This window comes from Balaenoptera physalus (assembly GCF_965194825.1).
Source record: "Balaenoptera physalus genome assembly, chromosome: 1".
In the NCBI taxonomy this organism is placed as follows: domain Eukaryota; kingdom Metazoa; phylum Chordata; class Mammalia; order Artiodactyla; family Balaenopteridae; genus Balaenoptera; species Balaenoptera physalus.
In genome coordinates this window covers 103,245,776-103,271,489 of record NC_138882.1, presented here as the reverse complement: position 1 = coordinate 103,271,489, position 25,714 = coordinate 103,245,776, and the positions used below count along the sequence as shown (strand labels likewise).

At 36.4% G+C, this 25,714-nt stretch overlaps 1 long non-coding RNA gene across 1 annotated transcript in view; it reads left to right on the top strand.

Annotated features, from left to right (window-relative positions):
* LOC309656503 overlaps positions 1 to 24,200 on the top strand; it is a 251,625-nt gene extending 227,425 nt beyond the window's left edge. Inside the window, exon 3 of the long non-coding RNA XR_014261411.1 lies at positions 4,279 to 24,200. This is a non-coding gene — a long non-coding RNA (uncharacterized lncRNA). The remainder of the gene's footprint in view (positions 1 to 4,278) is intronic.
* Positions 24,201 to 25,714: the final 1,514 nt, after the last annotated feature.

Below are 25,714 nucleotides of genomic sequence, written 5' to 3'. Positions count from 1 at the left end.
TTTGCCTGAGGCAACCCAACACTGGAGCCTACCTGGGCTCTTTGCTGGGGTTAATGGCAGACTCTGGGAGGGCTCACGCCAAGGAGCACTTCCCAGAACCTCCACTGCCAGTGTCCTTGTCCCCACGGTGAAACAGAGCCACCCCCCGCCTCTGCAGGAGACCCCCCAACACCAGCAGGTAGGTCTGGTTCAGTCTCCCCCAGGGTCACTGCTCCTTCCCCTGGGTCCCGATGCGCACACTACTTTGTGTGTGCCCTCCAAGAGTGGGGTCCCTGTTTCCCCCAGTCCTGTTGAAGTCCTGCAATCAATTCCCACTAGGCTTCAAAGTCTGATTCTCTAGGAATTCCTCCTCCCGTTGCCGGACCCCCAGGTTGGGAAGCCTGACGTGGGGCTCAGAACCTTCACTCCAGTGGGTGGACTTCTGTGGTATAAGTGTTCGCCAGTCTGTGAGTCACCCACCCAGCAGTTATGGGATTTAATTTTACTCTGATTGCGCCCCTCCTACCGTCTCACTGTGGGTTCTCCTCTGTCCTTGGACATGGGGTATCCTCCTTGGTGAAGTCCAGGGTCTTCCTGTCAATGATTGTCCAGCAGCCAGTTGTGATTCTGGTGCTCTCGCAAGAGGGAGTGAGAGCACGTCCTTCTACTCCCCCATCTTGGTTAATCTCTCCAAAAAGACAATTATAACAATGATTTTTATATTCAGAAAGTTAAAAAAATGCCAATAGTGAAACTCTCATAAGAAATAATAGAGCCACAGTTCCAAGGGCAGCTACCTATCACGAGAGATAAGAGATACAACACTGCCTTTTCCCCCTAGGGGAAAAATGCAATGGTATGTACATGAAAGTTACAGGAAATTCACTTTCTATTGAACAAGTTAACATTTTTCATGCACACAAAATTATGAATTTTTCCCAGAATATTTCAAATATATTTTCTGTAGTGTGCATAATGTGTGTTGTGGTTTACTGGGTATTTTATGGTAGGGTTTCTGCTTATCTCACAACAAGCAAGAAGCTGTTTTCCACCATGCTTTTTTTCAAGCTACTATCTCCATGTTACTGATCCCAGAGTTGGGAGGCAATGTACACAATAGGATCTCAGGAGCTGGTATCAGCACCATAATCTCAATCCCTCCTTATAACTGTTTTACCCCTCCTAGTCTTTCCCATTTTAGCTCTTTTGTTATTTCCTTCAAGAAGTCTTTCCAGCTTCCCCTCCCAAATTTTATTAACTGGCCCTCCCATATACTGTCATTGCACCAGTTAATGAGCCTATCTTAACACTTTAGCCTGTGTTGTTATTGCCTATATGCATCACTAGATCATAAGCTGCTGGAGGGCAAAGGCTTCTAAAAATATATACAGTACCTGACCCATAGTAGATGCTCAATAAATATTTGTTAAATACAGTAACAAATGCATACAAGAGCATAATTATAATATAATTTTGTGAAATATGAAAAATTTGTTGTAGACTATAAGCAGTAAATCAGCTCTGGGTTCAAAATATTTGAAGGACAAAAACATGAATCATACGTAAATTGATCATATGAAGCAGGGAAGAAGTACATATTAAATGTTAGAATTCATACAGTTTTTCACAAATGTTCATGGAGCACCTACTTTGCTCAAGGCATTCTTCTAGGTACTTGGGACATTTGGCAAGATAATGCTTAATGTTCTCTTCTATCCAAACAGCATAGTAGAATCTTTTTCATAAAATGTAAGTCACAACACCAGACACTATTTTAAGTGAGTTTTTAAAATGGCACATGCATCATTATATTTATCTTTCTGTATTTGTTTCTATTACTCAGAGGCATCCAAATAATATTGTTTAAATTGAGCCTAAATTTCTTTCAAGAAATATACTATTTTAACACATGGTTGTTGTTGATCTGTTGATGAATAGGTAGAGACATTTAAATCTTGTGTCTCACTGCTAAAATCTAGAAATGACTCAGATGGCAAATAACTAAGACCTTTAAGTTTGTGAAGAGGCTCTTAACATTGCCAGTCTGCCATTTGGCACAGACATCAATGTCAATTGCCAAACTACTATGGTACTGTGTTAGGCACAATATTATTTCTTTTACCAATCTGTGTTTGTGATACTTCCATATTCTAATTGGACCAGAAGAGTTATTACGTATTGCTACCCATAGGGCCCAAATTGTGACAAAATTTTGATGGTTATTATGTTGTTGCCTGTGACCCACAATGGATAAATCACACTTTTCTAAGTCTGAAGAGTCAATAGAGAGTAAGTAGAAGGAGATTGTATTCATCAACATAGAAATATCAAGATACATATCATGTCTATATATAGCTGTGTAGTTATATCCCTAAAGAATATAGACCTTGAAAAAACGGGAGGTTGTTGAAACTATTGGGCAGATGCTTGTGAAGAAATTAGGTAATTGTAGAGCAAAGAGCTAAAATGAAGAAACACTGCTTCTAGAAATCCCCAGAAAATTCACCATTTAGTATTTAAAAACAATGAGCAATAAAATGTCTACTTGAGAAGATCTGATGATTAATTCCAAGGGCAAGCACCCTGACAGAGCAAGATGTTTATAAGAAAGAAAAATTACAATGTTTCCAAGAAACCAAACACTTAAGTTTGAAACTACAGTTTGGTTTCTACTTCTAATATCCAGAGCATTACTCTCAGGATGATACAATGATATTCAGAAATGAAAATATGATTCAGCTCATGAATAGATGACAATAACCTTCAAAGAAATAAAGTGATCGAATTAATAGAAATCCAATGTATACCTAATATATTTTTCCAGAGTATAAATATAAAATAGAAATAAACATATATAAGTGATAATATAAATATTTATAAGTAAATATAGAAATATTTATTTTAGTTATTACATATCTATCCTGTTGGAGCTTGTAATCTGATTAAGAAAACAGAATATACATATAGAAGATTAGATCATATGTAAGACAACCTTTAATGAGGTAACAGGTTAAAATGTCATGAAGATAGGGACTGTTTCTTAAGGAGTCTCTGAATCCCTTGCCATACATATTGGGGGAGTATTATGGTCATCTCTATCATCGATGTCATTATATCAGTAATGAAATACACCATTTTAAGCACTTCACAAGTATTTACTCATTTTATTTTCACAAAAACCTATGAGATACATACTGTAATTATCCACATTTTGCTGATTAGGAAACAGAGGCACAGAGTAGTTGAGTAACCCAGCAAAATTACATCACCAATAAATCATAAAATCAATATTTAAAACCAAGCAGACCTACTTGGTAAACTGAAGCTCTTAACCATTATATCACACAGCTTCAGTGAATGTATTTAGTTGAATTCAATTAAATTAAATGTACAAACTACTTAAGTATAAGAAAACAGAAGAAATGAGATCAGTCTCACTTTAAATTAGGACAATGCAAGAGTTAGCACTCCAGTGTAATTTCAACTTTGAAGCAACAGAAAAAAAGATTTCTTATTGTCACTGGAACCCTTTCACTTCAGAAATCATAAATTCCAATACCTCACTTTAACCCCATTCTTATCCTTCTAACACTTTAATTCCTTTATTACATTTTTCTTTTATTCAGACTTATTGATTACCCTAAGTCTCCCTGTTTCTCAGTCTTTCAATCCATGACACGTGTATGGAAGATGAGTGAGTATGTGAATGAATGAGCAGCATAATAAATAGCACGGAACAGAAATGAGCTCTGTTAAAAACCCTGAACTAACTTTATTTTATTCAAAGTAAGAGCTGAAGTCCTTAAAACTTTCTTCAAGGCTCAACACAAGAGTCTACTTTGTGTCTCAGATATCATCTTAATTACTGTATTCCCTGGCTGCAACCACAATGACATCCTTCTTTTTTCACAAACACTATGCAAACTCCTGCCTCAAGTTTTGCTCAACCCTCCCCTCTGCCTGAAACATTATCTTCTTCCTTCAAGCCTCTTCTCATGTCTCAACCTCTCAATGAGGCTGGTTCCCACCATGCAGTTTAATTCTATGATCTGTCCCCCTCACTTGCCCAGAACACCTATTCAACCTTACTTTACTATGCTTTTTGTTTTTCTTCTTCTAGCATGTATTAGCTTCCAACATAGTGTATTGTATAATAATACTTACTTTATTATGTTTATTGTCTGTATTATAATGTAAGCTCCACAAGGTTGGGAATCTTCTATCCACTAATATACCCACTCAATAAATATGTACTTATGATTGAATACAAGTAATATATGCTAGAATGTCTCTTTGCAGGGCAACACAAGGATCGTCATGGGCAGTGGTGGCACTAAAGTTTGGCTTGGAGGACATTACCTTCTAAATTCCATTAAAGTCTTTAAACCAACCTGAAATATGTAAAGGTAAGTTTGCTTTACAAATGCAGCTTTGAAGTCAGTAATCTAACCTTTCCAAGCAAGTTTCCATCCCTAAGTGTCTTCTGTTTTGAAATTGGGAAAAGTCACTAATGCTGGATTGTAATGGAAGACTGTTGCAATTTTTGGATTCCCAGAATATTTCACAATCATTCAGTCACTCATCCAACCGTACATCCATTTATCCGTCCAATCAATATTTTTTGTACACATCGCAGGAGTCAGGTATACTACTAGGCATTGGGTAAATCAAGATGAAAATATATGGTTCTTGGCTGAATCAATCTGGGCACTGCATTAATATGTAATGAATGCTGAATGCGTGGGTATATAGAAGGCACAAAATCTTTACATCAAAGTGGATAGAAAAATCACTCTCTGAGGCTTATTCCTTCATGTGCAAAATGAGAGTACAGGATAAATAATTTTAATATATACCTTTTATAAGTCTTGATCCAATGGAGAAGAGCAAACTACTAAAAAGTATTAAGCATGGAGATGTCAGAAAGTAATATTTGATCAAGATTATTTTTGACAAGGACTTGCAATGTGAATCAGAAAGAGAGAGGTATAGTCAGAGACAAGATGAGCAGAGAAAAACAGAAACAGATACGTACGTATACACAGAAATTGAAAGCTGGGAAAAGTGGAGCTTAAAGAGTCATTTAGGTCAAGCCTCTGGTATTGAAGCATAAAGAGAAAACTACAGACATAACAATTTTTTAAAAGAGAGATCAACAGCACTTGGTGTCTGAATATTAGTAAGGGAGAATTTCTAAGACATATCTGCAAACATCTTTATTGTCTGCAGCTCTGCTATGGAACTGAATTTAAGCAACTTTATATTATTGTTTATGGCTGCATTTACTTGTTCTGACTGCCATATTAGATTACAACATTTTAAAGATCGGGAATAAGATCTTAAAACAAAAATGAGGCAAAAGGGGTACACATCACAGAGTGTGTGGTGGAGGAAGTAAAGTGTAGGAAAAAACTGTAATTTTTACATGCAGTTTTATATTTTATATTACAGTATCATGACATTTAAAACTTCCCATTAAATTCCAACTTTGTGGTAGGAGGGTGAACTATTATACACATCTATATGTCTGAAAGCACTGTGATATACTAGTTGAATAAATGTTTGTTTTCTGCATTTGTCCTGTATTGTTCTCTTGTTATTTGGCATGGCTTTAGAGAGAACAAAAAGAGGTGGGAATTATCAAGAGAATAGGACCTTGATAAATGAAAATGTTTCCAATGCATAAACTGTGACTCCAATAGAAATGTTATGAACCAAGTGAATTGAATATGAGATAACTTGAAATATCGCCATTATGTAACCTGAGAAAGGACTCAAGTGACTTGCAGATTTTCCTAAGGATAATAACACTGTTAGCTGACTGCTAGTTTCTAGCCCCCAACAGACAAAGACAGTTTCTAAACCCTATGTCTTTCAAAATTGTAAGAAGACCCAGTTAATTAATTAGAAGCAGGCTGATTTTCTAACATATATGATGGGCTTCAAATTTCCAGCTCAGAATAGTTTAATTTACACAGACAGTGATAAAAGGATTAAAATATTCTGAATGGAATGTACAGTTATAAAAGAGCAAGAAAAAAGATGAGTTTGTAGTGGATATGTTGAATTGCGATAATCTCCTTTGTGCCCTCCTATATGTCAGAGCCTGTAAACTACATTCCTCAGACTCCCTAGCAGTTGTGTTCTCTGTGTAAATTAGATTCCTCCAATTTGATGCACTCACATGAGGTTTGGAAGGCAGAAACGAGGAATACAAGGCTTTAGCTTTAGTTTATGATGTGCACAAACACTGAAATACTGAATTTTCTTCAACTCTGACCCAGTCATTAGCTTTGTGAAAGATTGAGGAAGATGTGGCAGAGGTGGGATGGCTTCCATTTGAAGAGAGTAGGAAGCTCTTTGAGTCAAAGCTTCTACCAGAAGCCCCCTGAAGCCCCACTTCCTGCAGTGGCAGAAGTATCAGTTCTCCAACTGGGTCTTGTGGAGCTGTGGAGTAATTTCTGGAAAGTCAGCCTACAATGCCTCTTGCTGTCCTTCAATTGATTTTTTAAGAAACTAATTTCCTGTGTTTTAACCTCTTCATTAAGATGGATAGAATGGCTTCAGTTTCTTGCAGCTGAATTTCACTAGATCTATCAATGACTTGATGGTCTATTGTGTCCCAATATTTTCTATGTTGTTTTTTAGTTTTCTTGACTTGCCTTACTTCTGCTCTTTTGGTAAGTTTTTCTAGAGTAAGATAGAGACAAAAGAACTGGAAAAATAGATGTCTTGTCAAGAATCGGCTTCATGGAAGCAGTGATATCTTTGAATTACAATGTGCTCACACACATCAAATAATTTTTTGCAGAAATTCCTGTATAATTTTTAAACATACTAGTCATCATTTCATTTATTTAGCCACCTTTATAAAGAAGATATTCATTAACCGATTGGGTGAAGTCCTTTATTTAAAACTAAAACAAACAAAATTTATTTTACAATCTATCAATTTACAATCTAACAGTTTAGGACTTGTTCAAATGAGTAAGAGTAGGCGTACTTCTAGAAAATTTCCTGTCTGAAAAATTAATAGCTATACTGACAGTACTAGACTAAAAAACAATGTAGCTTGTAAAAACAAAACAAAATAAAATACATGTCTTCAGAAAGAGCTAAAACTGAACATCATTCAATTTATAGTTAAGTAAATCAACATTGACTATGATGACAGGAAGAAAGCTCAGAAATAGTGAATTAACAATGCAATTCTATATTTACAGCTGAAAGTATATTTTAATACATCTGACATTTTAAAGAAGAACCCTCCATCAGAATTACAAAGACTGAGAGTGATAGTATTCACATACTCATTAAGGGCACGCCTTGAAAACTATTTAACTATGTCCCTAAACCCCTTGTAAAGGTATCATGAGCTCATTATCCTGCATCAGGAAGCATTTGTTGGGCATTAAGTGAGAACCTGAACAACTGCAAGCAACTAGCAGGCTTCTTACAAGATTTACTAAAGCATCTTAAGGATTTCTGAAGCTCATGTGTGTGTGTGTGTGTGTGTGTGTGTGTGTGTGTGTGTTTTCTCAAGAATTCCATTATTCAATTTCAATGTCTAAAGTTAATAGGACATATGAAATTATAAACCAATATGGAGGTAATGTATTAATTCAAAGGATTTAAGAATTCTTTCACATGCATTCCCAAACATGTCTGTGACCACTAACATACATTTTATGTATATCTATTTTAGCACCTTCATTAATTTGCAAAACTCTTTGAAACAGAGTCCAAGTCTTATTCACCTTCAGTATCTCCCCTGGTATTGAGTTCATAGTAGATCCACTAATAAATTATTGATTACCTGATTAAAAATAACTCATTCAAGGTATATAAAAGAAAAGCAGTTTCAGAAAGTTTAATCTATACTTTTGTCTTTCATTCTCAAGTGGTTACTAAGATAATAAAAGCAACATTCCTTCTGATCTCAGTTTAAAAGTCATTCTTCAGGGAAAAAAAAACACCACCACTGATATTCAATCACTACCCTCTACCCCCTACTGCTCCCCACTCCTGGGCCCGACAATGTCAGATCCTCATGTCTACCTTTATAAATATCAATCCAGCTCACCAGTTACGTTTCATATTCTGTGGTTATTTCATTAATGTTTCCTTTACTGGAATATAATCTCCCACACAAAGAGAAATTTCTTTTGAATCCCACTGTAATAGATTTTGGCAAATAGTATAATTTTTTATAGATATTGTAGACATATGGGGGATGGGAGGGAAAGAGAGAAGGGAAAGGAGGCCTTCAAAGTTTATTATTTACTTAATAATGAGTTTTATTGATAGACTCCATTACCTAGAGCCTATTCCTCCTCTCCCCATGTCACCCCCACCCCTACTGTGACCAAAGAATAAATTTATAAGATGGGTGGCCAGGTTGGGAATGTAGTTTGGGGAGAGGTTTCACTATTTATCTGTGTGTTAGAAGGTCAGGAACATAAAGTAAATGATGCTGAAGACATGGCTACGGTCCTGTCAATGCCTAATATTGATCCTATCCAAAAGTCTCTAGACAGAAGTTTTCGTTCCTAGTTTGTATTGTTCTGTCGTAGCATTAACCAAATTGTGCTATAGAGAATCCCAGTTTCTTAAGCTTTTAACAAGTACTCCTTTTACAAGGTTGTTGTGGTTATGCTGATTTGGGTGACTCTCATACTTCTTTGCATGAGGACCTCTCAAAGCCTTTAAAATATTAATAATATCATTGTGATTTTCCAGGAAAGGAAATCAATATGCAGCATTTGCTAAACTTATTTGAACATTGAAGATATTTTATTTTATTTTTGAAGCAGCTAATCATATCCCTAAGTACTAATATTTCACTGAATGCTAGACTGTTGGCTTGAGTCCCAAGGTTTGTATAAACACAGTAAAAACTTACAGCCTTCAATTTATTCTACCCTTCAATTATACTAGTAAAGGATAAAGAGGCAGTAGTCATGGTCTCTGATTCCACATTCTAGTTATTATTCTCATCATTTTATTACAAGAAACACAAGGATAGATATGCTGCATGCTTTACAGACCTTTTCCCCTTCCTCAAGAGATAATGTTTAGCATGAAGGCTAGAAAAAATGGATCTGAACAACCTGGTAAAAATTTAAGTGAGAGTAGCAATTTTTATTCCTTCTCCAGAAAGAACTAAATTAGAAGTAACTCTGTATTTGAATCCTCGATTATACCAAAGTTTAGAAGAGGAAGCTTAAAAATCAATGTACTAAAGTTAAAGCTTCAGTATATATTGAGCTCCTGAACCATATGTTCTATTCAGTCACTCGGCTGTGGGCTTTACTTTGCAATGCTTTACTGTGTCTGCGCAAGGAAGGCAGCACATTCTGATCAACCACCCCAAAGACTGTCATTAACAACTGAGTTTGATTTTATCTTTTGGCTTCTATGCAGATAAGAAGCACAATGTTGTAAGTTTTTATGTTGTTAGTTTTTAGTACTTCACTGATTTATTTTCTCTAAAATAAGTGTGCATACTTAAAGAAAAATCTTCCTGAGGCCTGGGGGGATCTCATTTCTGTAATCTCAGAACCTATTTGTATAGGTTAGTTAGAGGTAAACTGGCAGTTTCTTTAAGTTTTAATAACTGAAATGTAAATAGGGTAAGTATATCAGGTAACACAGGGAGAAAACGTTCCTATTGATTTGTATATGCTTACAATCTGTATAAAAATGCAAGAATTGTATCTATCATCTCTCTTCTATCTACATATCATCTATGTATATGAAAATAAATGGCACTTTATAAATGACTTTACAATTATATCTTAATTTAAGTGAAATTATAGAACTCAAATATTGAACAAACATTTCATTATTGGAAATGCATTTTTAATATTTTGATTAAAGATTCAATGGCAACTCTTTTTAACTGAAAACAAAATATACAGTAGGTCAGGCATTATTTTAATCATGATAATTACTTTAAATACAGTTTAATATCAAATTTAGAAGCAGCAAACTTAACGTGATGTCATTCTTTTCTTTTCATAACTGCTAAAATAATTTTTTCACAGTTATTTTGAATAACCCCTCAGAGGCGTGAATCTTTGAAAATGGAATAAACTCTCTTAATGAGTTGTGTTTCTCAGCTGTGTGAACACATATTCAGGGCAGCCTTCTTTCTGTAAAGGGCGATAACAGCATAACTCTTTAAACTTTGTTTTTGTTTTGTTTTTCCTTCCCCTGATTTGCCTTAATTTGAAAAGAAAACTTCGTGGATATTTTTGGAAGATGGGGATAAGTATTTTCCAATCTTGTAACACACATTTATGCTCCCAGATTTACCAACCTTGACGCATTCACTAAAAATAAGGTCATAATTTTAAGACACTGTGATTGCTGGAAAAAAAATAATTTTGCCACCATATGTTTTACCTTGAATATGCTGAACCTATTTCTTGGTAAGGCAGAAATTATGCTGCCCTTCAGTCCTTATCTTATTTGCCCTCTTTTTATTGTTGATAACCTGGAAGGTTTCAGGATAATCATTTTATGATGTAATCTAAAACATAAACACTTGAGCAACTTTTACCATAAGTCTACTTGGTACGTGGTTTCAATAAGTATTTCTTTTTAGTTGTATTTGTTTTATAACCTACTTACTGATCTAGAAGAAATATCTGAAACAGTTTCCTGAAGTTTACATTTAAGTCTAAATTATTGATGATCCCCCAAAATAAATTGAATTCATCACCAGAAAAATATTTTTTAAATTATCCTTTTAGCCTATCATCTGGCAGTGAACTAGGAAAAAGAAACATAGGTTACCCTAGCCACTTTGTAATAAGAATAATCATAACATAATTTTTCAAGAGAGAAATGATAAAATGACACAAATGACATATGATATGTAGGTAAATAAAGAATTTACAATAAAGGTAGACAAATGTGTCCTCAGCAGCTACTTTTCACCCTGAAAGAAGTTTGAATTCACAAAAAATATTTGAGATAGTACTAGTTTCAGCAACCAGAAGCTCTAGAAGAATCTGTTTATAAGAATTCCTTGGCATAAACCCTAAAAGAATACCTCTATGATAGAATCCCAGTGTTGTTTCAACTTCTAGTTTATCAGATTTTAAACCTAACTACTAAAAATATGCTATATTGACAAAATATTAGCTTTCAGAAAAAGAGCTAATGATAACAGGAAAAGAATGAAAAGTAGATACTTGAACACAGAAGATGGAGACAAATCCATAAATAAAGTTGACTGCTCTTGTTAGGCTATAAACAAATGTAACACAGTCTAACAGATTTCTAATTGTGGATCTGTTGCAGACTTTGGGAGCACCTAATCCTACAGCCTCTATCTCGGCTTCTTAAAAGGTCATATTTATATTAAAAGGGATCATTTTTGTTAGTTTATAAATACCTAAGAGCTGTGATGTAACTTCCAATCTAAAACTGTATAGAAAAGGCAAATTTTGCAAGCAATTCTATTTATGTATTTGTCCAGATTAAGTTCATCAAGCTTTTTATTCCTGCATGCTCTCTAAAAACATGTTTCTTCAATTATTATAAAAAACCAACAACAGGGTTTATGTAGCTTTGGAGTCATTTTATGTGGGTATTTAAAGAGAAACCCTGGCAAAGCTTTAAATAGAAAGAGAACACACAAATTAACTATTCAGCATTACCTTCCTTCAGAACTCTAATTAGATTTAATTATTCAATCATTCAGATTCATAGAGCAACTGTAAGCAATTAGATAAAGAAAAAAAGTGATTGTCTTCTTATGCAGTCTGGATCTCAATGGAAAAGGGAAACAACAAACAAACATACTTTTATTTTCTTAATAATCACCAACCAACATGCAAAAATAATGAATTTAAGAAAGGAAATGCCTTTCGAAAAAATTATGTTTTACTTAAGACTTTTTGAATGGGGCAGGATTCAATGATTCCTTAGTAAACAGCTCATTACATCCTTTAATATAAGGATTCCATTTTGTATGACTTGGATAAGACAGTCATACCATTTGTATTAGGCCTGCAGAAAATACAAACCAACTCAAATTTCCAATAAAATAGTATTGGTAGAGTTTGTTTGATTTTATAAATTTCTTTTCTATCTTTCACAATGTTAGGCATAGTAGAAGAGAAATGCCCAATGAGGTGTTGCTTAGAGCATGTTGCTCGCTCTTACTCAGCTGTGACTGCAACATGGGGCTTTTTAAAAAATTCTTGAATAAAGGCCAAAGGAGCATCATGCCAGTTTCATGGCAGACGGAAAAGGGCATCGTTGGGTCCATGTGATAGCTGTGAAACCTCCTGCTCAGAAGTGGCATTTGTCTCTTCTACTCACATTTCCTGGGCCAAAGCAAGGCTATTGCAAAGATCAATGAAAATAGGTTGGAAGAAGATAATCCTCTGTAGGGGGAACAGCAAGTAATTGGACAAAACTATATGCTCGTGGTCGCAAGCAATTCATCCTCTTAATCACAAACAGATGTTTTTCTCCCTTCCTCAGCAAAAATACACTCATTTCTCCCCAAAGTTCCATCCAATCATGACAGAGACTGAAAGTCCAGGATCTCACAATAGTATATACTCTGGTCCATAACGATTCCAAAAACTTACATGGACAAATGTTGCAAGGAACCAAAGGTGGGAAATGTTCCTTTACCAGTGTTAAGGAATTCTGTCTTGGGATCGCTGATCCATTCCTTGGGATAGCTCCTCAGTTTATTGCTCTGCATGGTCCTTCATTTATTCTTAGAATAGTCTTTACTTTTCCATTATCATTCTTCTCTGCATATGAAAAAAGTATTAGAGAATATGCCAGCCTTGGGCACAGAGCTATTTTCTAATTCTGCTTCCCGCTCAGAGAAAGTTAGAGACCCAGAATGTATTTTAAGCCCCAAGCAATCGAATTCTGCTTGATCCAGGTGGATAGCTCTTCTGAAATACAACTCTCTCAAAACTTTGTTTTAATCTCTTTGCTTCCAGTCAACAGTCTGCGCAAAACCACATCCATAATTATTTTTCAGACATGCTTCTCTCTCTAGACATCTTACCTATACATGAGTTTATCAGACACAAGTAGAAGAACCCCTCCTTTGCTGCTCTTTCTCCCTTGAGCCATTTTGTCAACCTTAAGTGGTCTACTAGGCAGTACCTTTAAATATTCAGAGACATTATCACAGGCAAAGAACTACCTCAAAGCTATTTTAACTGTTTTTTTCCATTTAAAACAATTCTCAACTTTTTTACTACTTATTTATGAGAAACAGTTGCCTCTCTCACCCTGTAAATCCAAGAATTTCTGGATTCTCTCTATTCTCCAGTTGTAAACCAGCTAATTATTTTCCTGGGTCTTTTTTCATTGTATCTTGTCAAGTACAATCAGTAGTTACCAACACACATTAGTACCATTCTGTTTCACAAAAATTTACCTGAAGCCATTGACTTATGCAGTATGTTATCTTTCTTACAAGTAGTTTGAAGAATGGTTTTATCAAATGCTTCCCAAATGTATGATATAGGTCACCATTTTTCCAGCCTTTGATAATGATTTTGTTGTTTCTTACTGCTGGGCTCTAAGGTCAATCTCACAAGTTTTAGTATTTTTATTAGAATAGCAACCAACTTCTGTAAGCAATTTTTGTATCAGCTTTCAGTAGGTTATGCTATGGTAGCAAACATCCCACAAACGTTAATGAGTTACAACAACTAAGGTTTATTTCTTACTCTCATTACATGCTGGCTCTAGGTCAGCTGTGACTTTGCTCCAGATGTCTTCTTTTTTCTGGGATCTAGGCCAGAGAAGCAGATCCTACCTGAGACATAAGATTCTCATACAGAGGGAAAAAGCCAATGGCAAAATCAACTGATAAATGTTATGCTCAGAAGAGGCATATGGCACCTTCATTCTCATATCATGAGCTAAAAGCAAGTCTCATGTCCCAGCCTGATGTTAATGAGATAGAGCAATATAATGTTCTCCCAGAGTGTGGTGCAATCTATCATAGATGGGAAATAAGATGTCCATGTTTCATCCTTGGCGTGTAGAACCCAGAACTGGTTGAAGGCCAGCATATAATATTAACCTCAGAATATTAACCTCTCTTAAGGACCAGTACGATAATCAGAGACCAATCAATGATTATTTAACCTCTTTGTTGCTACATTATTTTTATTCTTTATTCTATTTTGTTCATAATAAGATTTTTTTTTTTACCAATTCTATTAAAGGCCAGCATGAAGTAGTAACACACAGACATAATTCCTATTGAGGCCCAATGCTATCATCTGAAATCAATTTTAGAACTGTCCATTTAATTTCAAATAAGGAAAGAAAGACCTATGTAAAAATATTTAAGCTCAGAAATGTACCTACTACTTTGATTTTTGGATGAGAATACCATTCCACCCACCCATACCCATTTAGTTACCCCAGGTCTCACTTTCAACTATTAGAGGGATCAGCAAATTTACCCTTCAGGCCAAATCCAACCCACCATCTGTTTTTATGCATAAACTTTATTGGGGCACAGCTATGCCTGTTAATTTATATATTGTCTATCATTGCTTTCATGCTACAATGGCAGGGTTGATTCACTGCAGTAGGTAGTATGGCCTATTTCAGAACTATTTTTTTTACCATCTAGCCCTTTAAGGAAAGATTTTGCCAACCTCTGCTCCATGGCATTAAATGTCAATTAAATAGTAAAATTTAATATACAATAATGTGATATGAGACTAAGGTATATTATGTCCTGAAAATCACATATTACATTGAAGTAAGATCAATATACTATATCAGAATAGCTTCAATTTATTATATAGTCTAATTGATTACATTGAAATTCAACAATAAAATTTATGAAACCTGAACAAAATGCTTGATTTGATATTTCTATTTACACATGGACACAGGTAAAGTCAAGTAGTGCTTTTTAAAAAGTTTAATATCGGAAAGTCATAATAAGTACTATAGGAAAAAATACAGCAAAACAAATACATCCAAAATTAGCTATCCTGAAATAAACAAGGTATTATTTGAAACAAGGTATTAATATTTGTCAATTTCCTTCATCAAAAATCATCTATCCCTTTCTCTCCAATTATTTATTTCCTTGTTTTCTGTTAAGATCGTATATTCTAACCTTCTGAGTTGAGGTTAATTTCACATGTAAATTATTCCAGATAGCACATTAGTAGTCTATGAAACTATTTCAATTAAATAGTTTCTTCTAAAGAAGTAAGGCAAAGTGATATTTTTGGGGAAGAGGGGTAAATAAAACTTCTTACCACTCATGTTGTATAATACAGACAGATATCTCTTACAAAGGCCTGGTTGCTAAACGATGAAATAGACTGTTTACTACAAAATTTATTTATAGCAAAGGCCCGTTATGGTGAAACCATTAAGATGTGTTCTACTGAACAATTCTCATAGCACATCAGGCAAAGGCCTTTCTACCCAGCACCCCAAATGGCAGAGAACATTTCAATTCTGTTGTTATCATTAAAGCCTAGTCAGATATCTCAGGAATATAAAGGGATGATCTCACATCACAAATACCCATTAATAACATAATACATTATGGAAGTCAACACTGTAGAATATTATATGGCTGAAAGAATGGTGTCAGCCCATGCTTAATAATGTGGGGAGATGATATTGTGAAGTAAAAGGATAGAGTCATTGATATTGACATTGATATTGATATTGATATTGTATTCTTGTGGCTATAGCTATACCTATACATTTTAATGAACACATAGACAAGACTGGAATTTATATTGGTTGTGTTACACATGTAAGGAGCTTGGAAGTTGCCACTTCATCTGTTAAAAATGATTAAAGGCAATTTGAGTGATACGCACAAACTTTATTTAACACTTCATGAAGTAGACAGTCTCCAGCAAAATGGGACAGAGAGCAAGAAGCTATTATAGCAGGGGTCCCCAACTTTTTTGGCACCAAGGACTGGTTTCGTGGAAGACAATTTTTCAGTGGGTGGGGGGTGGGGAGTGGGGTGGGGATGGTTCAGGTGGTAATGCGAGCGATGGGGAACGATGGGGCGCGGCAGATGAAGCTTCACTCACTTGCCTGCCGCTCACCTGCTGTGCAGCCCAGTTCCCCAGGGGTTGGGGACCCCTGTTTTATAGGATAAAAAATAAAGAACAAGAACGAGACAAATAGAAAATATCTGATTTGCTGGGACCACATAGTCCACCTTGTTTGGAGTGAGAAGGTCCAGAGTTGGCTTGGCTTTGGGGAACTGGCATACTGGATATCCAGTAGTCCCCCCTTATCTGAAGTTTCTCTTTTCACAGTTTTAGTTTCCTGCTGTCAACTGTGGTCCAAAAATATTAAGTGGAAAATTCCAGAAATAATTCATAAGTTTTAAATTGCATGCCATTCTGAGTAGTGTGATGAAATCTCAGGCCATCCTGCTCAGCCATCCTGTTCCAACCCTCCTGGGATGTGAATCATTCCTTTGTCCAGCATATCGATGCTGTATATGTTACCCGCCTGTTAATCACTTAGTAGCTGACTTGGTTATCAGATTGATTGTCTTAGTATCTCGGTGCTTGTGGTCAAGTCACCTTTATGTTACTTAATAATGGCCCCAAAGTACAAGAGTAGTGATGTTGGCAATTTGGTTATTCTCTTACTGTGCCTAATATATAAATTAAAATTAAGCAGATTAAGAATAAATAAATTTAAATTATTAATAAATAAATTTATAGGTTTATCATAGCTGTGTATGTATAGGAAAAAACATAGTATATGTAAGGTTTGGTACTCTCCCCAGTTTTAGACATCCACTGGAGGTCTTGGAATGTATCCCCCGTTTATAAGGGAGGACTACTGTACTGCATTTCTGGTCAAGTGCAGCATTTATAGGGACACAAAAGTATCTAAGTTTTGGTTGGCTAACACCCTGGGCAGGAGCAGCTCCATCTTGAGCCTAGAAAGTTATTTTAGTTCATCCTAACAATAAGTAAAGGCTGAACAGACTGAAAAATCAACAACTTTTAGGATCCATAAGAGAGGGCAGGACAGGGCAAATCACTGCCCCCACGGTTGGAGAGATAAACAGGTGAATATAGGAAGTTGTGACTTCCCAGAGCAGAAATCACCACAGAAACCAGTGCTGGGGGAGGGAGCCCTGAACTGTAATTGATGAATTGCTGATGAAGGAAACCTGAAGATATCATCCCAAAATATGCCTCTGACATAAAAATTATTTTGAGCTGAAGGAAAGTAAGAAGCAGCAAACCCAGAAAGAGTGCTCCCTTATCTACCTAAAGGCAGCATATAAATTCTCCTTTTCCTGGAGACAGAGTCTTGTCAACCCAGAGGAATCTACTCCATTCATACTCTAGAACCATTAGTTTCGTACTCCATTAGTTCCCTCCCATGTATTTACCTTCCCACAGTTTGACACCCTTTGGAAACCTGAAACTGCTTTCCTTTGTCCTCCCATTTCTTTACAAATTTATGATTCTTTGTTGAAGATGCTACATAAGCTGGAATTTTAAGCCATCATTTTGAGTTACTTTTCATTTAGATTTCTCCCATGTGATGTGTGCTACATGCATTAATAAACTGTTTATCTCTTGTTAATCTTTTTGTTGAAGAGTCCTTGCTGAAAACCTAAGATGAGTAGAGGTAGTCTCATCTCCCCTACACTGGAAGCTCAGTGCTGTCAAAAACCAAGCTCTGCACACTGAGTAAGACAAAGCAGAAACTTGAGTTTATTGCAGAGGTTTCAACCTGCAAGCTGAGAAACTCAAGGCTCCGGAAATAACCATTTCAGATCTGCCCACAGACTAAGGGGTTGGTTCTTTTCCGGGGTAAATACGGGAGTTACTTGAGTGATTTTTCAGGCCATTGGCTGCCTAGTGGTCTTTTTCCTTATTTGGATCAGGGTAGCAGAGTCATGGGAACAAGGAAGTCCAAAAGAGGCATGAACAGACTTGGTGTTTGGGGATTGGCTGTCATCCTCTGCTAATTTCTGAAAAGGGATGTAAATTCCTACAACTTATGTTAGGTAAGGTTAAGTTTCATTTTCTTTAATGCACCTGCCTTGGCCAAATCCATTTTGTCCCCAGCATAAGTGACTCCATGTTAGTTTTGGTTCTACGGTGTGAATAACTCTGAGAGTTAAAAACTCCAGGGGGACCTGGTCATGGGACGTTGGGTGTAGGGTGAACATTTGTGGGATTTACCTCCAAGAGCTTGACCAGATTCCCACAGTAAATATGAGAGAAAACTCCCTTGGGATTCTGGCAGGGGATGGGGGAAAGGAAACATTTTAAAATACTCCAGGTGGCTCAGTTTTCCTAACAAGGTCTGCCCTCAGGGGAAGCCATTTAACCAGAGCCTAACCTGCTGGGGTATTATCAGCCTAACTGACCTGGGAGAAGGGAACTACCCAACTGCAGCCCACTCCAGGCATCCTGTCCCACCAAAGGAGGGAGAAACAAACAAACTGAGAAACACTCAGAAGTTCATAGTCCAGAGGCATAGGCTCACATAGAAGACTGGAATCCTGAAGTGATATACACCAAATTTTAACTATGGTTTCCTCTGGGGAGAAAAGTATAAGGAGTGGAGATGGACTTCTTCAAAACCTATATATTTTTTGCATGTTTATGAAATATTCAAAAGTCATATGGTAAATGTATAAATTTTTAATAATCAGAAACTGCTGTCTTATTATGAAGATGTGTGAAACATTTAAACTGCCCTTGCAGAGTATGATGTAAGCTATTTGTAGAACTGAAAACGAGGGGAAGCAGTTTTCTAACAATGTGAAAGAAGGCTGAAGTCCAGTTATTATGCTCTTGAATGATGACTTGAAAATTGTTTAGAGAAAGACAAACTCCTGGATGAAAGAGATACTATGTCAGTTGACATTCTGCAGGAACTTTTGCTCCTTAGCTATTCTGAAAAAGCTGTTCTTTGTGAAAGAAGTACTTGACCATCATCTAAAGGCATACACTTCCAAATATCTTAAAAGCTACATGAGAGGCTGTGAAAATAATACAACTTTGTTTATAGTAAGTGTTGTGACATTGTGCAGCAATTCGATATTAGTAGACAACAAGGATAAGGCTTTTCCAAAACTCCATTTTTTCACACATGAGTATATTACCAAATTAGATTTGAGGCCCCCCTCCTGGGGCCCTAGCTGAACTGAAGCCCCTCTACCTCGGTTCAGGAAGTTCTTTTACCGTTCAAGTTTGCACAGCCAATAACAAAATCGATGATGAGACTGAAACAGCGCACGTTTTCTTCAAAGGCCAGAGAGTGGAGAAGCACAGACTTGGTTTGCAAATCTGCTTCTCATGGGGGGAGTGACCAAGGCAAGATTTTTAAAGGTAGCATTAATGAGGGGGAGGCATATGTATTGGTTTTCTGGAAAAAGGTGGGTTTCTTCCTGGAACTGGGGTGCCACCTCATTTTCTTCCTTCTATGGGCTGGTGTTTCCTGTCTTGTCTGCCGGTAGGTGTGTCATTTATCACGCTAATATATTACACTGTATAATGAGCTTCAGGTTCACTAGAGGTCAAGACGGTGACTTAAACAAGTTACAGCTGGATTTTGGTTTTGTCTTTAGTTTCTTCCTTTTGAGGTTTGGTTCTGCAACTGAAGCAAACACAGTTTCCACTTGGCAGGGTTACGATTCTGGGGCAACAACCTCGGTAACAAATAGAGAGAAAGATTTGGGGAAACTATGCCAGGCACCAGGTTGCATGTAAGTCAAGAACTTGCCCTTCCATGAGGAACCATTTTATAGTTTGTTGGTAATTAGAGAAAGACCAGATTTTGTTATCTGCAAGTAGCCTAACTCAGGTGTTATAGAGAAACCTGAGCATTTTGCTATGATCAGAGTAGGTTTTAGTTTTCAAATAAGACACATAACTGATGATTTTAATTACTGATGGCATTCCAAGAGTCACCTCATTAACATAACAAAATATTTTTTTTCTCTTTCACCACTTAGGAAATCCCAAGGGTTTTAGAAACTTTGTGCTAGAGGAAGAAGATCAAATACATATTTCTTATTATAAATCACTATCACACTAAGGGCATATATTATTTATATTTGTTAGAACTTTGAAAAATAGACATTAAAGATAAATATTAAACTATATAAAAATTAAGCAAGTGTGCTTTATGTGCCTTACTTCAGCATGGATACCATCACTGAAGTGTTTTTAAAATATTCCATTTACAAAATCTTATAAAAACAGACATAAGCAGCACTTAAAATGGAAATTTGGACCCCAGTATATAAGAAATCAAAAAAAATAAAAAATAAATGTTGCCCACTAAGGCAGCATGTATTCAATAAGAGTATAATAAGACCAAAGTATTTTTCTCCCATTTAATGGCATCATAGTACCTGAACTATTCCTTCATAAAATTTATTATGGCTAAAATAAATTAGGTGATGGTTTAATTCACATCTTCTCCTCTAGACTGTACGCTCTTTGAGGGCTGGGCTATGTTCTCCAAGCATTTTATTTAGCAGATTCTTAATAATTATTTGTGAGATAAGTCAGTAAATTAATGGCTCTGGAAGGATATATAACACTGAAAGTGAGACATGTATTATATTACTTTGGGATAGATAAGAATATCAATAATAGTATAATAATAATAAGAAGAAGAACAAAATAGGGAATATGGGATGTTTGTTTTTAAACCTAGTTACCTAAAATACTGTGATAAGAAGACCATAGTCTTAACTTGGTCAGGGCGCAATGGTCCTGTTCATTCAACAAATGTTTATTGAACACCTACTATGTAGCAAACATTGAAAGGTAAATGAGCAAGCATCATGGATTTTATGTTTACAGAAGTTATGCGTATCTCTATTTCCTTCTACTTTTTATTGTAAGAGTCACAAGGCAAGGATACATTAAAAATAGGCACAGTGAAAGTTCTAGGAAGAATGGGCCAATTGCAGCTACATCTTTGTATACAAAGTACATTTACTTCTGCAAAAGATGCTGAGGCTTTTGTTTCGCTATTATTTATAGAGTACCCTCAGAGGATTGGAACCAAACAAGGCAACCAAAGATAATACAGCTCTAAATATAAAGCAGTTCTGTTATAAAAATTTCCTTTCAGGAGATGCTAAATATGAAAATATGTATGCTAAAATTCTAGACTTCCATTATATAATTTGCAGTACTGCCCTTAATTTTTCTTCCTAGTCCTTCTTAAACCACTTCAGTCAGCCATCTGGAAGAGCCTTGACTTTGGCATTTGTGAAGCTGTGACTGTAAAGACTCCAAATTTGTTTCTACCTCTCTGGTAGAGAGAAAGGAGAGCAGGGCTCCAGTGGTCCTAATTGCTCTCTTTTGAAGATGGAAGAAAGTCAGATGTGAAGGAAGGAGATGGAACTAGAAAATGTTTGGTTCTTTTGATGAGAATGAAACGGTGATATAATAATTGACAAACTCAAAGCTGTTTTTTGAAGAAATTTATTTCCTATTCAAAGAAATTTTTAAGCTTTCTGTACTTCATTTCCAAGACTGAAAAAGTTCTTTATGCTAGAAAAATTATTTTTATTTTCAGTTTGCATGGAAATAATTTGGGGAGAGAAACATGCACATTACTTACATTTCTCTAGTACCTCTTAGGGAAAAATATTTAAGTTGCTTCCAAATATTCCTCAGACTACTAGGTTGGCAAAAGGGGTATTGGCATTTATTTTCATTAATAAAAATTGATAAAACCTTTTTGAAATGAAAATCCTTCTTGCTCTATAAACATAATGATAATTATTTTCCATGGAAATATATTACTTTTTTTTTTTTTTTTGCTGACAATAAGGAATTAAGCTGTAAGAACAATTAACAGCTGAAGCTAAAAGTGCTACAACCTGAAGGTGGAAAAGTGTGAACTTTGCTGTCTTCTGAGTTCCTATTATTATCAAGTTTCTTTCTCTGTCACTTTACTTTATCACCTCTAGCATTTCACTTCAGGAATGTAGAAGATAAAAGAGAAAAATTTTAACATACATTTGCACTACACTTTTGATAATCAAAATAATTATATTTACCTTGTCTATCTATGTTGCCCAACAGTAGGCCATATGAATAAAAGCAAGCAGGAAAAAAATTTTAGACAATATCCCACTTAAAGTATAAAGAGAATCCTACAAAGAGCATCCTATTAGTTATAATATTTCAGTAACTATAGTCATGAATATACCTAGGCATAATAAAGAATTTCTGGTAAGTAAAACTGGAATAAAAGAAAAATCAATCAATATGATGTAGATACTGTGCCTTAAGAGATGCCCACAATAATGTACTCAGAATCTGTACACTAAAGGTATATCATTCAATATTTTTTAATAATATAGAATTATTTTAAATATATTTCTTCCAATAGGTAGAATGAACTTCAGTTCTCTGCTTAATAGCATATAGTTTAGTTTATAATCTATGGTAGCCATCTTTAATTTAATCTTTCCTACAGGGCTAGGCCAGGGGTTACTTGCTGTCACAAATAATAGGACACTGTAGAATAGTTAACCTTAAAGAGGAAGAGGAGGCAGCCAAAGAAATAGAAAGATGTGAAATTGCAGGACCAAGCTAGGGCACCTTCAGTCACCTGCTCTTTTTCTTAGTAAAGTTGGAAGCAATTTTTTGTTTTTGGTAATCAGGACGGAGATAATTGGATTAAGGAAACTTGTATATTTAATAAACACTACTGACCCTTAGAATAAAGGTTCACTCCAGTGAATGATTGGAAGGCGTGGAAAAAGCAGTCAATCCAGAATGGTGGCTGACATGACTAGCACATGGATGTTATGGGAGTTTCTGTGGTGCCATTGGTTGAAGTGATTCCAAAAACAGTTAGCCAGGCAAACTGAGAGATAAGAGGTTTGAAGTGATAGTGGGAAAAGCTGGCAAAACCTGGGAGTGCCACAAAGAATCTCTTATAGATGAGCAGAAGTATTGCCAAGTATTAATGAAAATATAGATGAGGTTAGATGGCCTTAACTTGTCGTAAGTCCAGTGAGCACAATTTCCTGTTTGTCTGTAACCTTTTTTAGTAGTAAAAATGAAGGTTATAAATTGTGAATTATGAAGTTATGAATTCCTCTAGAATTTGATCTTCTCAGTAGAGGAATTATCTTGAAGATCCAGATGAAATTCCATCTTCTAAAATCCCCCCTAGATTTTTCAGCCCCATTGACTTCTCTCAGAAATAACCCTGCTGTCCTGATCTTGTATGTGGAACCAGTGATGGCTCACCTGGATGATGAGTCAGTACCCAGAGAACCACCACCATGTCTGCAGTGCCCCACATGGTAGTGACCACTCAGGATCTTAAAAAAGAATAGGAATGATTGTGAGAGCATTGTTCTAATGGTTGGCCTCAGGAACCTGGCTGTGGACTGAAGAAGGTATTCACTGGAAATGTAATTAACAAAGAAATTTAGAATTATAGTGATGTTATTGGACATACTAAAGGCACTGAAGATAATGTCAGGAGGTGTATTGAGAAAGTAATTATAAATTAGATGCCCACATCCATTGAGGCAGTGGGAGAATATCCTTTTTAAATTGGTTGATAAGTAGAAGTAGAATGGGAACACAGTGTTATAAGGAAGTTCTGTGCACTTGAGAAGAGGGAAAGTGATATAACTGTGATTTGGAAGTAAGTAATTTAAACTAGATAGTATGTCTGTCTTGTCTTTAAAGACTACTGGGAAGTGGGAAATGCAAAAGCATCAACATAAGGGATTTGCAAGGTGATAGATGTGAACAGTGTGATAGGATTGAGAAAGATAAGAATATCATTTGCTGGGAGAGTGAGGTCTAGGATTTGTGCTCAGCAGGGCTGGCTTCATGGATGTGGGACCAGTGCAGTGAGCACAGGGCCTCCTGCTCAGAAGGGCCTGCATTGGCATTTAATAATCTTCAGCCACTATCTTTAAATTCATAACAATTTAATTTTTGAATTTGTGTTTTGTGAGTGAAGTCCAGTAGGATAATAGAACGTGTGCCAATAGCTTGGAGCCTCAACTCAAATGCAGTCTCACTTCCTACCACCTCCCACCTTCCCAGAAAAGGTTCTTTGCCTCCCACTCCATCAACCCCTAGGGTCCATTAGGGCCACTCCTGGCCTCTTCCTCCCCACTAACCCCCCACCCCCCCCAGTGACAGCTACCACCTCCTGCCCCCTGGTGTCCTAGGCCCTGTCTGGCCTTCCCCTCCCTTCACCCATCCAGCCATTGCTGCTGCCTTCCACCCCTGGTAGGGGACTGGGCATGGGTTTGAGGAGAGCCAAGTTTGGGTGCACTTGCCCTATAGCGTTTCAGAGCTGCATATGGCTGTGTCCATCCCTACCTGGGGCTTGCAATACCACAGTGTATTTGGTGGGTAACTTGGTGGGAGTGAGCCTCTAGCCAACCCCAGATCCAGGCACCCAGTGGGTCTTGGTGCAGAGGTTGCAATTCTGTGGGAATTTTCCATCTACTATGGGTTGGGGCAGCCAGCTCATGAGAAAGGGAGATTGACCTCTCTACCCCAGCTGGGGTATAGAATATTGGTGGCTGGTAAGAAGAGGAATTCAGCAGCTAGTGGCTGTGAGCTAAACATAGAGTTGCAGGGTGAGGCTCTCTGGAAACAACAAGGGTCCACATTCTGCAACATTAAATTGCAGATAAAAAACACCTTGATAGGTGAGAGAAGAAATAAAGGAAAAGGTTTGCATTTTAGTACCTTAAGGGCATTTTTTTTTTTTTTTTTTTTTTTTTTTTGCTTTTTGAACAAGTGGCTCTGCATTTTCATTTTATACTGAGAATTTATGTAGTCAGCCTTGGAGCTTGGGGGTATTTTAAGAAGCTACAGAGTAATAATTATGGGAGTATATACTAGCAATGAGAGGACATAGTTTATTTTGGGAAGTGATTCCAAGAAATGCAAAATGGGGAGTTGGAAAGATAAAGATGTTATACCACACTCCCCCACCCACCGAAAAATAAAGGGATGGTATTGAACAGGATAGTGCTATGGAAAACCGTGGGTAGTCTTCTTGGGGAACTTTGGCAGACAGAGTAGAAAATGCTTCAGTGTTGCTCCAACCTCCATCTAAAGGTTCCAGGAAACTGGGGGTATTTGAGCTCCAGCTTACATTCGTTGTGGACTACTTCCCATGGTCTTAACCCCTCAGCATTTCCAGGCTAGTCTGTGTATAAACTGAGAAAAAGTCTTCAATCCTGGAGTCCCAGAGGTTAACAGGAGACATTAAGGCCTGTTCTGGATGGGAATGCTAAGAGGATCTGGCTGGGGCACCAAAAGGATTTGCTATACAGAATGCTTCTTTAAACCATTTGATTTTAAGTCAGTTGACTCTAAGGGTAATGCCACTGAACTAAGCCACACTAAATTAGGAGTATACTACATGGGTTCTTCTTCCCAATGTTTATTTAGACATGAAACTAATAATAACTAACTCTGGAGGCCTCAAAACTCTATTTGTCATTTAAAGTAATAAGAATTCACAAAAGAACAAACATGTGCAATGTGTTTATATAAAGTACCTGATTTCTTAATTTCGTCAATATACTTCCTTGTGTGAACAACAGTCTCTCTAAGCTCAGAAAGTTCTAAATACAGGTTTTTTTGTGCATTCAACTAAGTGCACTAGTTTTCCACAAAGCAACGTTTTCATTTTGAGTTTAACCAAACTCAAAGTGAAATCCAAACAC